General features: G+C 36.7%; 1 protein-coding gene across 3 annotated transcripts in view; it reads left to right on the top strand.

Moving 5' to 3' along the window:
* The window catches only part of LEMD3 (LEM domain containing 3), a 78,920-nt gene extending 63,945 nt beyond the window's left edge, over nt 1-14,975 (top strand). The window contains exons 13-15 of one of the 3 annotated variants that reach the window (XR_006819507.1): nt 41-141; nt 11,837-12,006; nt 14,772-14,975. The gene's annotated coding sequence lies outside the window, so the exon portion shown is untranslated. Of the gene's footprint in view, nt 1-40; nt 142-3,725; nt 4,186-11,836; nt 12,432-14,771 lie in introns of those variants that run through there. The other 2 variants (XR_006819506.1, XR_006819508.1) reach the window with 2 other exon arrangements.
* The last annotated feature ends 17 nt before the right edge of the window (nt 14,976-14,992 follow it).

The following is a 14,992-nucleotide window of genomic DNA, read 5'->3' as shown; positions in this document are numbered from 1 at the left end:
TATAGGTCATCTACATGGCTTCTTCGCCCTTTTTTCCTAGACTTATCTCGGCAAGTCACTTCTTCCAGATGACTCAACAGAGGATGCTAAATCAAGCAGAATTTGGGCAGCTGCTCTTTTGAAAAGGATGCTGAGGAACAGGTACTTAAGAACTGAAAATAATTAGAAACCAAAAGTTTGTGGTTTAAAGAAACTGAATGTCCAGGATGCTCATTCTCTTGGTCCAGTAAGCATGAGTAGCTACTGCCTCTAAGCCTCATTGGAGAAACTTTATGACCAGAAATATTTCCTGATGGTGGATTTTAACACCTGAGAACCTCTGCTAGGGGCAGCAGGATAGAGTCATTTTGTTGATTCTTAGATTTTAAAACCCATAGAACCTGTGTACTTAGATTTACTTTTTCTTCCATGGGTGGACATTAGAGGCTGGCACTCCTGAAATTGAAAAGAAGGTTATCTAGGCATAGAGAGCAGATGAAAAAAGATAGATGAGATACAACCTACTGCATGTACAGAGTACAAGTAGTGTCTTATGGTTCAATTACTGAATATAAAAGTGGGCAGTTATCAGATGGCTTTGCAGGTCCCATTATGAAGTTTGGATATTGGTTGTTAAAGGGAGTTCAAGTGAGGATTGGTTGTGATGAAAAATAGAGAAAGGATTTGACAAGAAGGATAAAATGGGAGGGACTTAATTGGTTATTGGGAGATAAGTTAATGTCCAGTTTTCTAGTGTGGAAATTCTAATCGCAACATTTAGATGGAAAAGATAATTGAATTTTTGGACATTTTGAGGTTGGGATGCTTATGGAATATTCAGGTGGATGTTCCTAGCAAATGATTGGATTTCTAATTCTGTTGAGAGAGATCTGAGAAAGATCTGAGCTAGATACAATTTGGGCATTAAAACCAGGAAAGTAAATTGGATGACCCATAAAACGAATGAGAGAATCCATACAGAGGCAGAAATATAGTTCACTACCAATTCTGCCATACTTAACTGTATGGTTGGGGATGGCGTGAAGTATTCAGGAAAATTTGAAACAAATTAGAGGGTGGAATTTGAAAAGTTCCTTGGCGTCAAGTTGAAGTGGAAATTGTATGACTTGGGCAACTGGTTAGATGGTGGTGATGTTCCCTAAATTATGGGTTACTGGAGTGGGGGATGAAGAGGTCAATCAGGGTGCTAGGTAAGATTTCTTGGAATTGTAGCAGTTAATTAAAAATAATCCTCTGACTTTTCTAATGTAGAACATTGTTGGAGGAAGGGCAAGATGGAGCTGTTTAAGAATTCTCCTTTCCAAAAACCAGAACTGTTAACTTACATAATATTCCGACATTATCTATGATTCTCTGATATTGATTAGAAATTTTCCTGGTTTGTAGGAAAATGAGATGTTGAGTAGATCTACAAACCTATGATTGTCAAAAGAAAGAACAAATACAAGAGTTGGTTTTAAACATAACTCTTCATAAGTGGTTTGCCATATACCCAAGACTAGAAACTTGCTTGAAGCTATGTATTATACAGCCTTCATAAACTAGTCACGTCTTCTAGGCCTGGAGCCATTTCTTGGCGACTTCATTTCTGCTTTGATCTGTTGAATTAATTTAAAATTTTAACTTTTAATGGGCAGTATTATTTTTGTATTTCCAAAAAGTTGCAATACTTCCTTTTGCCAAAAACAAAAAAACAAACACAAAAACAACCAAAAAAATCCCCCTACTAATGTGAAGATTTTAGTGGCTTTTAATTTCCTACTGAATAATAGCCAAGTTTGAGTTGGTATTCAAGGCCTGCTTTTATTTAGACCAGTGCTTGTCCAATAGAAATATAATGACATGTGTAACTTAAAATTTTATGATGGTCCCATTAAAAAGTAAAAAACGGGTGAAGTTAACATTAATACATTTTATTTAACCTTATATATTCAGGATATCTCAGCATGTAATTAAAAATTTTATTAATGAGTTATTTCATATGCTTTAAAATCTAAAATATATATTACACTTACAGCTTGTGGGACTTAACAGGGCTAAAACTTACATAGTTGGTCACCTTATTAACAGGACGTCTCAATTCAGTTGCTACATTTTCACTGAAAATACTTGATCTATATTTCGATTTTATAACCTCTACTTTTGGAAAAATTAGATTCACATATCCAAGTTCTTCCAAATATACATAGAAGTTTTCCTATAGCTGAATCAGGTAACAGTTTTTAAGTTTACATTAATTCACTTCAAAACTTTAATTCTTCAGTTATAGTAGCCGTATTTTAAATGCTCAGAATCCAGGTGTAGCTAGTGTCAGCCATGGTGAAAGTGCAGGTCTAGACCAGTACCTTTCCAGCTGTATCCCACTTATTCTGCCTCTGTGCTCCAGCTGAACTGCACTGCCTGACTTTCACGGACATACCTAATTCCTGCTTGATTATGCTTTTAAGATTTTTTTTTTTTATTTATACATTTGACAGATAGAGATCACAAGTAGGCAGAAAGGCAGGTAGAGAGAGAGAGAGAGAGAGAGAGGAGGAAGCAGGCTCCCTGCCAAGCAGAGAGCCCGATGCAGGGCTCGATCCCAGGACCCTGGGATCATGACCTGAGCGAAAGGCAGAGGCTCCAACCCACTGAGCCACCCAGGCGCCCCTAATTATGCTTTTAATGGCACTATTCATATTGTTCCTTGAAACATCTTCCATTTCCCGTTTCTATATGCCCAAGTCTTGCCCATCCTCTAAAATATTACTCATGTGTCGTCTCCAGGAAGTGTTGATTATTTCTGGCTGAAAGTAATTTCTTCCATGTGCATTTCTGAAATATTTGATTTGCACTTCTCTTACTGTTTTTCTAATTTATGTCTTGTATTACAGTGTTTTCAGTCTGCTCTAATTTGGTTTCTGTACTCATCATTCCTCTGAAATTGCTCCTCTGCAGCACGACAAAACTTCCTTTGGCCAAATTCAAGAGTCATTTCTATAGCTTCATCTTTCTTCAGCTCTTAGCACCCTCAGACATTGCTGATTATTGCGTCTTTTTTTACTTAGCTTTTTTTTTTGTCATGAAATAACTCACACATATAAGAATATATTGAAATATCTTACTTACATTTTGAAGTGTACCATCATCTTAAGGTACAGAATATTGACTTTGGAGCACTTCTCTGCCTTTACTTGATGGTTTCTCTCTCATTCCCTACTCCCAGATAACCATTATTCTGAATTGTGTGTTAGTAGTTGTTTATTTTGCATTACAGTTATACCACATATGTATGTGTCTCTAAATATTATATTGTTTGTTACTGCCTTTGACCTGTCTGAATAGAATCAAATATATACTTCAGTGACCTTTTTGGTTCAGCATTGTTATTGAGATTCATCTGTAGAGATGCAGGTAGCTTCCATTCATTGTCATGGCTGTATAGTATTCTTCATAAAATATACCACAATTTATTCAAGTATCTATGAACATTGAGATTGTTCTTAGTTTTTTACTGTTATAAAGAAGGTAGCTATGAATATTCATTCATTCTTGAACATGTTTCCTGCTGTACGCATTCAAGTTTCTCTAGGTCAGTGATACTCAAAACGTGGTTCTCTAGTCAGCAGCATCAGTATCAAATGGTAACTTTTTACTCCAAACAAATTATTGGACCTGGCCTAGACTTACTGTATCAGGGACTTTGGAGTTGGGGGCCTACTAATCTGTTTTCACAAATCCTCCAGGTGGTCCTGATACACATTCAAGTTTGAGAACCATTGGTAGAAAGGTACCCTGTGTAAGATTAATTTGGATCTCCTGATTACGATTTTTGGCTTCCATATTCTTGAGATTTTTTCTTTCTCTTTTTCTTTCTGTGATACTTGAGAAATTCCGATGAGGGAATGGTTTGCACCTGGCCTAACGTAGTAGACTCTAAAAAATACACAAAGAAAGCCTGTTGCATATATTCCATGGCTAAACTCTCAAGGCTTTGGCAAATTCTTAACCTGAAACTATTTTCTTTGATGATCAGTTAGCCTGCTTAAGGACATTCTGCTCAGCCTTTTTGCTGGCTGCCATCTAATCAATTTACCAAAAAGCTATATAAACAAAGCTTAACTGTTGCTAGATTGTACTTTGTTTTCTCGGCTTTCTCACCTCTTTCCATGGTGGTGGTGGGTCCCCCCCCCCTTTTTTTAAAGATTTTACTTATTTATTTGACAGAGAAAGCACAAGCAGGGGGAGTGGCAGGCAGAGGGAGAAGCAGACTCCCCGCTGAGCAGAGAGCCTGATGTGGGACTCCATCCCAGGACCCTGAGATCAAAACCTGAGCCGAAGGCAAACACTTAACTGACTGAGCCAACCAGGCGCCCTGCTTTTTTTTTTGGTCTTTTTTCTTTGATAGGTTTTTCATTGTCTACGTCATGTGACTACATTTCCATGTAAGTAACTAAATATCTGAGTTATTCTTTTACACACCACAAACCCATCTTTCCTCCTGCATGATTTGTTACTCCTTTTCAGTTTCTTCTGCCAGGTCTTCCTCCTTTGCTCACTTTTAATATTGGAGTGCCCTGGGCCTTAGTCTGAGCTCCTCTGCTATCCTCTGTCTAGATGTTTTCTCTGGGTGATCTTACCTAGGCCTGATGAATGACTCCCAAATTTCTGTCTCAAGCTTGGCTCCTACCCTTGGTCCAGACATGTATATTACCCTTGCTATTTGAGATCTCCATTTGGATGACTAAAAGATTTTCAAATTTTGTATACCAAAACAAAGCTCTGATTTTCATGCTGCTTTGCCTCCAAACCCATTCTTTCTCTAGTCTTTTCTCAGTAAATTACACAACATATATCAGTTGCTGAAGCCAAAAATCTAGAAGTTATTCTTACTCTCTTTTCAGTTCCTACGTTCAGTTAATAAGTCCTTTCAGCTCTTCCACATCCCTTTCTGTCTGTCTGTCTGTCTATCTATCTATCTGATATCCAATCTATCCATTCTCTTGACACCATCATTATGTCTTGCCTTGATTGCTGCAAAAGCCTAAGCTGGTCTCCTTGTTCCCTGCCCAGCTGTAATTCATTTTTCCCTACAGGAATCAAAGTCCTCTTCAAAAACATGTATCAGACAGAACATATCCGTCCCTAAAATATAATCCTCCAGTGATTACCACTGCATTTAGAGGAATGTCCAAATTTCTTGTAATAGCCTTCAAGGCTCTATATGAACTGGCCTATGCTCATTTCTCCAAATATTTCTCCTATCATGCTTCTTCCACTCTGGTGTACTTTCTATGCCCTATCCACTTTCCACCTAGGGCCTTCATACTGTTCTTACTAGAATGCTGTTTCCCTGGGCTTAGGTCTTCCCATGTGATGCCATCCAACTTATTTTTTCTTCTGTTGCTCATGTTTTGGTGTCTAAGAAAGGATTGCTTAATCCCAAGTTGACTTCCTTGTGTGTTTTATTCTAAGAAGTATATTATTTTTGCGGTTAGATTTATTTTTTTTTTTTTAAAGATTTTATTTATTTATTCATGAGAGACAGGCAGAGGGAGAAGCAGGGAGCCTGATGCAGGACTCTATCCTAGGACCCTGGGATCATGACCTGACCCGAAGCAGACGCTTAAGCAACTGAGTCACCCAGGAGCTCTGCTCTTACTTACATTTAGACTGTGGTCTGTTTTGAGTTAAATTCTATATATTATGAGAGATAGGGGTCCAGCTTTATTGTATTACATGTGGATATCCATTTATCATGTCCCAACACCATGTATTGAAAAGACTATTCTTTTACTTACTGAATTATCTTGTCACTCTTGCTGAAAATCAGTTGACAGTAAAAGTGAGGGCTTATTTCTGGACTCTAAGCTCTATTCCATTTATTTATTTGTCTATCCTTATGCCATAACCACACTATCTTGATTACTATAGCTTTGTAGCAAGTTTTGAAATAAAAACTTTTCTTTTTCCTTTTTCAAAACTGGTAGCTATTCTGGGGACACCTGGGTGGCTCAGTGGGTTAAGCCTCTGCCTTTGGCTCGGGTCATGATCTCAGGGTCCTGGGATCAAGTCCCACGTCGGGCTCTCTGCTCAGCAGGGAGCCTGCTTTCCTCTTTCTCTCTCTCTCTCTCTGCCTGCGTCTCTGCCTACTTGTGATCTCTGTGTGTCAAATGAGTAAATTAAAAAAGAAATCTTAAAAAATAAAGAAAGACTTGTAGCTATTCTGGGTCCCTTGAATTTCCTTCTTGTGGATTATTTAGGATCAACTTCAGTTATTGCAAAGAAGCTAGCTGAAATTTTGATGGGGATTATGTTGAATCTGTACATTAATGTACATCACTGGGAGTACTGCCATCTTAACAATATTAAGTGTTCCAGTACATGAAAATAGGATGTCTTTCCATTTATTTGTCTAAATTTTTTCCACAAAAATATAGTTTGAAAAAAATAGTTTTCAAAATATAAGTTTTATAGTTCTTTTAAATTTGCTGCTAGGATGGGGCACCTGGGTGGCTCAGTGGGTTGAAGCCTCTGCCTTCTGCTCAGGTCATGATCCCAGGGTCCTGGGATCGAGCCCCGCATTGGGCTCTCTGCTCAGCGGGGAGCCTGCTTCCTCCTCTCTCTCTGTCTCTCTGCCTACTTGTGATCTCTCTCTGTCAAATAAATAAAATCTTTAAAAAAAAAATTTGCTGCTAGGCATTTTTTCTTGAGAATGCTGTTATCTGTGGAACTTTAAAAATTTTTCACTTTTAGATTGTCCATTGCAAGTGCATAAAATACAATTGTTTTTTGTATATTGTTCTTGGGTCCTGCCACCTTATTGAACTTTTTTGTTAGTTCTAATAGATTTTAGTGAATTCTGTAGAATTTCCTATTTATAAGATCATGTCATCTGCATATATAGTTTAATTTATTCCTAGTGCCCCCCTTTTTAAAATCTTAGATGCCCCCCCCTTTTCTCTAGTTGCCCTGACTAGAATCTCTAATACAGTGTTGAATAGAAGTGGCAAGGGCAGATGTCTTGTACCTGATCTTAACGGAAGAGCATTTAGTCTTTCACTATTAAGTGTGATGTTAGCTGTGGGTATGTTGTATTTTCATTTACATTAATCTCAAAATATTTTCCTGGGGTGCCTGGGTGGCTCAGTCGGTTAAGCATCTGCCTTTGGCTTAGGTCATGATCCCAGGGCCAGGATGATGGGATAGAGCTCCGCATTGGGCTCCCTGCTCAGCGGGGAGCCTGCTTCTCCTCTCCTTTTGCCTCTCCCTCTGCTTGTGCTCTCTCACACTCTCTCTCTGTCAAATAAATAAATAAAATCTTAAAAAAAATTCTTTATCATATTGGGGAAGTTTCCTTCTATATCTTGTTTGTTGTTTGTTTTTATCATGAAGGGCTGTTGGATTTTGTCAAGTGCTTTTTCTGTGTCTATTGCAATGATCATGTTGATTTTTGTCCTTTATTCTAGTGATAATGGGAATTGACTTCTAAATGCTAAAACAACCTTGCACTCAAGTCTTAGATCATGATCATGGTATGTAATCCTTTTTATAGGTTGCTGGCTTGGTTTGCTAGTACTTTTTTGAGAATTTTTGTGTCTGTATTCTTAAGAGATATTTGGTCTCTAGTTTTCTTTTTTTGTGAAGTCTTTGGTTTGGCATCACAGTTTACTGATTTCAGAATGAGTTGGGAAGTAGTCCTTCCTATTTTTTTGGAAGCACTAGTGGAAAACCAGTAATTAATTATACTTTATTTTTTTTTAAGTTTTCATTTAGATTCCAGTTAGTTAACGTACAGTTGTAATATTAGTTTCAGGTGTACAGTATAATAATTCAACAGTTCCACACATCTCCTGGTACTCATCACAACAAGCACCCTCCTTAATCCTCATCATCTATTTAACCCATCCCCCATCCACCTCCCCTCTGGTAATCATCAGTTTGTTCACTATAGTTAAGAGTCTGTTTCTTAGCACCCCTCTCCCTTTTCCCCTCTTTGTTTGTTTTGTTTCTTAATTCCACAGTGGAGTGAAATCATACAGAATTTGCCTTTCTCTGACTGACTTCTTTCACCTAACTCTCTGGCTCTATCCCTGTCATTGCAGATAGAAAGATTTCATTATATTTTAAATGTTTGGTAGAATCCACCATTGATGTCATCAGGCCTGGACCTCATAGGTCATTTTTTGATCGCTAAATCAATATTTTCACTTGTTATAGGTCTGTTCAAATTTTCCTTTTCTTCTGAGGTCAGTTTTAGTAGCTTGTGTCCTTCCAGGAATTTTCACCTTTCATTTATTACTTAATTTCTTAGTGTATATATAATTCATAGCATTCCCTTATAATCATCTTTATTTCTGTAATGTTAGTAGCAACACCTGTTCTTTACTGATTTTAAACATTTGAGTCTTCTCTCCTTTTTTCTTGGTCAGTCTAGCTACAAGTTTGCCAGTTTTGTTGATATTTTCAAAGAATCAACTTTTGGTTTTGTTGATGTTGTCTATTTAATTTTCCTATTCTTCATGTCATTAATTCCTACCGTGGTCTATTACTTCCTTCCTTCTTGTTTTGGGTTTATTTTGCTCTTCTTTTTCCAGTGTAGTTTAGGTGGAAGTTTAGGTTATTGATTTGAGAGTTTTGTTGTTGTTGTTTGTTTGTTTTGTTTTTTAGTATGGGCATTTACAGGCATGAATTTTCTCCTAAGCACTGCTTTAGTTGCATCCCATAAGTTTTGGTATATTGGGTCTTCATTTTCATTCATCTCAAAGTATTCCAATTTCCTTTTGGTTTCTTTTCTGACCCTTGGTTATTTACAAGTTCATTGTTTTACTTCCATGTATTTGTGAATGTCCCTTATTTCTTTCTGTTACTGATTTCTAATTTCATTCCATGTGATTGGATAACATATTTCACTTGATTTCAGTCCTCTTGAATTTTTTTTAAAGATTTATGTATTTTAGAGTGTGTGAGTGTGAGCAGGGGGAGGAGCAGAGGGAGAGAATCCTCAAGCAGGTTCGCCACTTGGTATAGAGCCCAATGTGGGGCTCAATCCCAGGACTCTGAGATCATGACCTGAGCCAAAATCAAGAGTTGGATCCTTAACCAACTGAGACATCCAGGTGCCACCCTCTGCCCTAAACTTCTTGAAGCTTATTTTATGGCCCAGTATTTGGTCTATCCTGAAGAATGTTCCATGTGAATTTGAGAAGAATATATATTCTGCTGCTAAAAACTAGGTCACCAGGCATCAACAGATGAATATTTCTAATAGACTACCTAATTCTTCCTAAATTGGTAAAGAGGTTTAATGAATTCCAATAAAGATTTCAATAGATTTAAATTAATTTCTAGGGATTTTAAATGAATTTCTATGATATCAGCTGGATGGATGAATAAGAGTAAATTTTTAAAACTAAATATGATTGAAAAGGAGAGACTGGCCCTATCAGATATTAAAACAAGTTATTGAGTATAACCAATACCAGAAGGTCACTTAAATTAAATCCACTTAAATCAGGGACTGAATTTTCATAAATAGTTTTACTAGAACTTTGACTTGAAATTTTTTTACTAAAATTATAAGAAATATAGTTAACATAATTATAGAAATAATTTTTTGGTCTTTTTTCCTGATAAATTTATTAGAATCATGAAATGATAATTTTCATTTCATAGTTGATTTCAATTGATTCATTTTACAAAAATATCCTAGACTTCATTTTTGTGAGGGTTTCTGTCTAATTAGATCATTCTTTTATAAAACTTCGTGTGTCATTGCCCTTTTGGCCTTAGCTTCTGCCCTTTAATAGCTAGCTAACTGGACTGACACGTTCTATAGCTATGTTCACAATTTGAATAGTTTTCCATCACGTTTATCAACCTCATGAAAGCCCTACATATTTTGTGAGATTTGCTAGTTCAATATTGTAATTGTTTTAGTTTTAGTTGTAATGATTTTTCATTGCACAGCTTGCAAGACATTGGGAAACACAGGCGTGAACATGGACGATACTGTGAAGCAGAGAAAGATATTAGAGGAGGCCCAGACTTTTTCTAAGAGTATTTTATTATGTTATGATTCAACACCAAAAACAGATTACATGGCCAATAAATACTTGAATTATGAGGGCACTTTGGTATATAAGAATTCAGTGTATGATAAAGGTGGCTTTTTTTTTTTTTAACCTTTAAGGTGACTTTATTTATTTATTTATTTAAAGATCCTATTTACTTATGTATTTGACAGAGAGAAAGGTCACGAATAGTCAGAGCGGCAGAGAGAGAGGCGGGAAGCAGGCTCCCTGCTGAGGAGAGAGCCCTGTGAGGCTAGATCCCAGGACCCTGAAACCATGACCTGAGCCGAATGCAGAGGCTTAACCTACTGAGCCACCCAGGCGCCCCTAAGGTGACTTTAAATATGAGCAGGGAAAGTGGATCATTCTCTAAAAGTTAAAAAAAATTAAGAGAAAAAGAGCCATAATGTAACTAATGCCAGTCCTTTGGCTCCTGCAACTCTTTGTCTCCTTTGAAGAGGCACAGACCCTTGGCTTGTAGTCACTTAGAAGTGACATTATCTTAATGACCAGATACTTCCACATCATGAGAGTCACTCAGTTTCCTTAGACTAACTTGGCTGAGAAAGGATATCTTTCACAAAGATTGCATATGTTCCAATAACAGAACAAGTGTTGGGTTGTTTTTTTGAAGTTTAGTATCCGCTCCTTATCTTGCCAAGGTCCAGGACAAAAGAGCAGGAGAATGGTTTCCTGATGCTTATTTTGTTTAGTCATAGTTGGGCTTCTCTACATCATTACCAGCATCTGTTTTCTAGAACCCTAGCAATGTTGTCAGTGGAGAAGGGCATTTTATCAGAGGAACATAAATAGCAGAGCTGTTCTGAAACAGACCTCCTCAAGTGGTATGCCACAAATTGGTCCAGATGTGCTAATGTGCCCTTCGAGTGGTGGAGCTCAGGGCCTCCTTGACTCTGGCAGTTGTTAGTCTCTGCTTTTTAACTGTGCACCGTACAATGATTTTCCTTTTCTTTCTGTGCCATAAATACAAGTTGGGGACCACTGTCCTAAGCAATTAGCTGCAAACAATGGGAACATGAATAATATCATTAGCAAAGAGTCCTTTGGTTTAGGGAAGAAAATCGCAGATTGTAGCAGAGAATGGATGAGGGGCAGGTTAGACTTTTTCCTGAATCTCTGAATTCACTCCAGTTCTATTTTCATATTGGACTGTATCACTAATTTACATTAGTATCAGCCTTTTGCAGTTTTAGCCTGTTCTAGTCCGTTACACATGCCCAGATAAATTCCAGGAGGAATAAAGAGTTGAGAAGTAGTCATAAAATAACGAAGAGGAAAACATTTGATACAGGGGTTAGCACAGACAGAAAGAAATCAGAAAATAATGTTCCCTGTAGTTGTATTTAAACAAAAATGAGTATATCTAAAAGTTCTAAGAACAAATTTAAAAATAAGCAAATGGGAAGATATTAGCAGTAACAGTATATATGATTTTCAATAACATTCTACAAATAAGAATCATTTTAACCTAGAAGACAAACATCTCAATAGAAAATAGCCAAATGACATCAGGAGATGATTGACAAGAGCTGCAAATGACCGATAAATATATGAAATATTCAGCTGCAGATGTAAACGCACATTAACAACTGAGAAAGTTACATAAGAAATTTGACAGATTTTATTTTAGTTTAGGGGAAACAGGACACTTACATAAATGCTGGTATTTGTGTAAAGTGATGAGCATTTTTATAGGTCAGTTTGGTAATACATTTAAAAAATGTTTTAATCTTTATACACTTTGATCTTGTGTTTTAATTTAGGAGTTTATTCTGAAAGAAGTGACATGAAGAGATATGAAAATGATATTCATTACAGCTCTATACTGTAATACAAACGAGAAGCAATTCTACAAAAGTGAAAGTAATGGATTATGGATTATCATATGATGGAATCATGGGCAATCATTAAAATAATGTCTTTGGAGAATAAGGTATGGAAAATATTGTCTGTGTGCTGCTTAAATTGCATGTACATTATTTAAATATACTGTATGCCATCTAAGATCCTCTTAATTGGAAGAGGGATCATTTTCTCTGGCAGTAAGGAAGAAAACAACAACAAAAAAAAAACACCCAAGATCCGAATTCTGATAGAAGATCCTGGCATAAAACTAAGCAGAGTCAGGATAAATGATAACTAGACCTGTCTCTGGAAAGGGACAGCAAAGAAGCCTGTTGGTCTTCTTTCAGAGTATGGTTCCAATTCCTACAACCAACCACCATGGGCCCAGAAAGCTTCAAGCAAAGAGAAAACATAGTGTTCACCCAGGTAGAAGCAAACATAAGTCCCCTGGCAGAAATTGGACTTCATGCAAATAGACATAATTTATTTTTCTTTGGAACTTTGTCAGTGATTTTTTTTTTCATTTTATTGATTTTTTCAGTGTAACAGTATTCATTCTTTTTGCACAACACCCAGTGCTCCATGCAAAACGTGCCCTCCCCATTACCCACCACCTGTTCCCCCAACCTCCCACCCCTGACCCTTCAAAACCCTCAGGTTGTTTTTCAGAGTACATAGTCTCTTATGGTTGGGGAGGGGAGGCGAACCATAAGTGATTTTTTTTTTAAAGATCCCATTAATGCTAAAATGAATTTTGATATTAGAGTTGTTAGAAATTAAAAATTTTGTCTGGCGTGAAAGGAATATACTATATACATGCAGTTGGTGGGAACTACTCTGAAATTTAGCAGTGAAGTCTAATCTGTTGAATTATGTATGTATTATACAAAATTTCCATTAACATTTATTACATATATATATTTTTTATTAAGTAGGCTGTCTGCTGAGCAGAGAGCCTGATTTGGGGCTCAGTCCCAGGACCCTGAGATCATGACCTCAGCTGAGGCAGAGGCTTAACCCACTGAGCCACCCAGTTGCCCCTATTACATATATTTAAATGTTTACCTTAATTAGGATTCCCATAATTATTTCTAGTCTATTTTCTTAATTTGATCTCCTCCGTTAGTGCTCGCTTCGGCAGCACATATACTAAAATTGATCTCCTCCGTTAGTATATTTTGAATCATTACCAACCTTTTGCAGTGAAGCTCAAGCATTTTAGAGTTTTTATAATTTCAACATTTTGGAAAAGAGCTATATTTATTTTAGCTACAGATCTGTGGGTTTTTACTGTTAGCAGGTGTATGAAAAGTCTTCCAAAACACTGGATCCCTGCACTGAGAGAGGAAAAAAGGAAGTGTGTTTAAGAGCACAGTCCCTGGAGTGAGAGCCATGCTCAAATTTCAGCATTGACACATACTAGTTGTATGACCTTAGGCAAGTTATTTAAGTAGTCTAAGACTCAGTTTCCTCATTTTTAAAACAATGGTAATTGTATGGTTGAGAGAATGGAATGAAATAATGTAAAATTCCCATCATATAATATCCTGGTTACCATTTCTAAATCAAGGTCTGTGAGACAAACTGCTTGAAAATGTGATTTTTTTTTTTAACATCCCTTTGCTTTTCTTCATTGTAGTCACTCTTAACAATGATCATGCACAAGACATACCTTTGAACATGTATAATCTCTTCAGTGTTTTCCTTTTTAAATGACATATTCCCTATCCCAGCAAGCAGAAAAATGGGGTGCACTCCTGATTAACATGCAGAAAACAGAAAAGGAAAATTTATAGGCCAGTCTCATTGAACAAAGATGCAAAAGTCCCAAACAAACTAAAGTGGCCAGCAAACCAAATCCTGCAACACACAACTAAGAATTATACATCATGACCATGTGGGATGTATTCCAAAGAATGCGGGACTGGTTTAACATTAGAAAATCAATATAATTTGTCCCATTAACAGAATAAATGAAATAAATATGATCACCTCATTTAGATGCAGTAAACCATCTAACAAAATTCAACATCCCCGATCCCTTTTCATAAAAAAAGTAATTCTTAGCAAACTAGTAGGGAACTTCTTAAATCTCATAAAAAAAATTTACCAAAAACCTAAAATAAACATATTAATATTAAGTTCTCTGGTATGTCCCTGTCGGGTATAGTTTTGAAATCTAAGTTTTGACTTCTTTTATTTCTGAAACATAAATAAAAGAAAAAGCTTTTTTGTTCTTCACTATTAACAATTTTTGTTCTTTTAAAACTAATGTATTGGGCGCCTGGGTGGCTCAGTGGGTTAAAGCCTCTGCCTTCAGCTCAGGTCATGATCCCAGGGTCCTGGGATCGAGCCCCGCATCGGGCTCTCTACTCCACGGGAAGCCTGCTTTCTCCTCTCTCTCTCTGCCTGCTTGTGATCTCTGTCTGTCAAATAAATAAAATCTTTAAAAAAATAAAATAAAACTAATGTATTCTCCCATTTTATCTTACTTTGAAATGATATAGTCTTTCGTGTCTCCTAAATTATTCATTTTATTGTTAGTTTTTCCCAACTATTGTGTCCCAGAATAATTCCTTTTTATGATCAGTGCTTCTGCTTTAAAAAAGGCAGCAAATCTAAATGTAAATTTATTTTTCTCAATGTGAAAACACTGAGATTCAGATCTCAGCTATGACTGTTCTAGAATTATCATCATCAGAACTATGGTAGTGCTGGTCACTAGAGTTGTGTCAGCTCCTGACTGGAATGGATCAGTTGTATTTCACCAATGATTGTCTACAGTCAGTCCTGTTTAAAATGTTCCTTACTGTGACACTAAACATAAAGGCTGGTATAATCTTTTAATTATAGGAGTCTTAGAAGTTAATTTTATGCAGTATACATATGGTAACAGTTTGGTGTACATCCTTGGAAGATCCCAGGAGCAACAGATGAATGAAGGGCAGACAGTGAATGAGCAGGAGAGACTGCTTCTGTGAGCAGTCCTGTGGGTTGAATCCTCTCCTTACATTTGAAGAGCTAGCCACAAGCCTTGTATGTACACTCATTCTGTTATTCATCATTGTAAATTA

The sequence above is a fragment of the Meles meles genome, chromosome 7 (assembly GCF_922984935.1).
Source record: "Meles meles chromosome 7, mMelMel3.1 paternal haplotype, whole genome shotgun sequence".
Classification (NCBI taxonomy): Eukaryota; Metazoa; Chordata; class Mammalia; order Carnivora; family Mustelidae; genus Meles; species Meles meles.
Note: the sequence above shows the minus strand (reverse complement) of the source record. Positions and strands in the feature narration are given on the sequence as shown.